The sequence below is a fragment of the Castor canadensis genome, chromosome 4, assembly GCF_047511655.1.
Source record: "Castor canadensis chromosome 4, mCasCan1.hap1v2, whole genome shotgun sequence".
NCBI lineage: Eukaryota > Metazoa > Chordata > Mammalia > Rodentia > Castoridae > Castor > Castor canadensis.
The window spans coordinates 108,024,249-108,025,136 of NC_133389.1; positions in this window are offsets into that span (position 1 = coordinate 108,024,249).

Sequence of the window (888 nt, forward strand, 5' to 3'; positions counted from 1 at the left end):
TGATAATATTTCGTTCTTCTTCATGGCTGCATAAAATTCCATTGTGTATAGATACCACATTTTGTTAATCCATTTGTCAGTGGTGGGGCATCTTGGCTGTTTCCATAACTTGGCTATTGTGAACAGTGCCGCAATAAACATGGGTGTGCAGGTGCCTCTGGAGTAACCTGTGTCACAGTCTTTTGGGTATATCCCCAAGAGTGGTATTGCAGGATCAAATGGTAGATCAATGTTTAGCTTTTTAAGCAGCCTCCAAATTTTTTTCCAGAATGGTTGTACTAGTCTACATTCCCAAAAACAGTGTAAGAGGGTTCCTTTTTCTCTGCATCCTCACCAACATCTGTGTTAGTGGTGTTGGTAAAGATGGCTATTCTAACAGGGGTGAGGTGGAATCTTAGCATGGTTTTAATTTGCATTTCCTTTATTGCTAGAGATGGTGAGCAATTTTTCATGTGTCTTTTGGCCATTTGAATTTCTTCTTTTGAGAAAGTCCTATTTAGTTCACTTGCCCATTTCTTTATTGGTTCATTAATTTTGGGAGAATTTAGTTTTTTAAGTTCCCTATATATTCTGGTTACAGTCCTTTGTCTGATGTGTAGCTGGCAAATATTTTCTCCCACTCTGTGGGTGGTCTCTTCAGTTTAGAGACTATTTCTTTTGATGAGCAGAAGCTTTTTAGTTTTATGAAGTCCCATTTATCTATACTATCTCTTAGTTGCTGTGCTGATGGGGTTCCATTGAGAAAGTTCTTACTTATACCTATTAATTCCAGAGTATTTCCAACTCTTTCCTGTACCAACTTTAGAGTTTGGGGTCTGATATTAAGACCCTTGATCCAATTTGAGTTAATATTGGTATAGGGTGATATACATGGATCTAGTTTCAGTT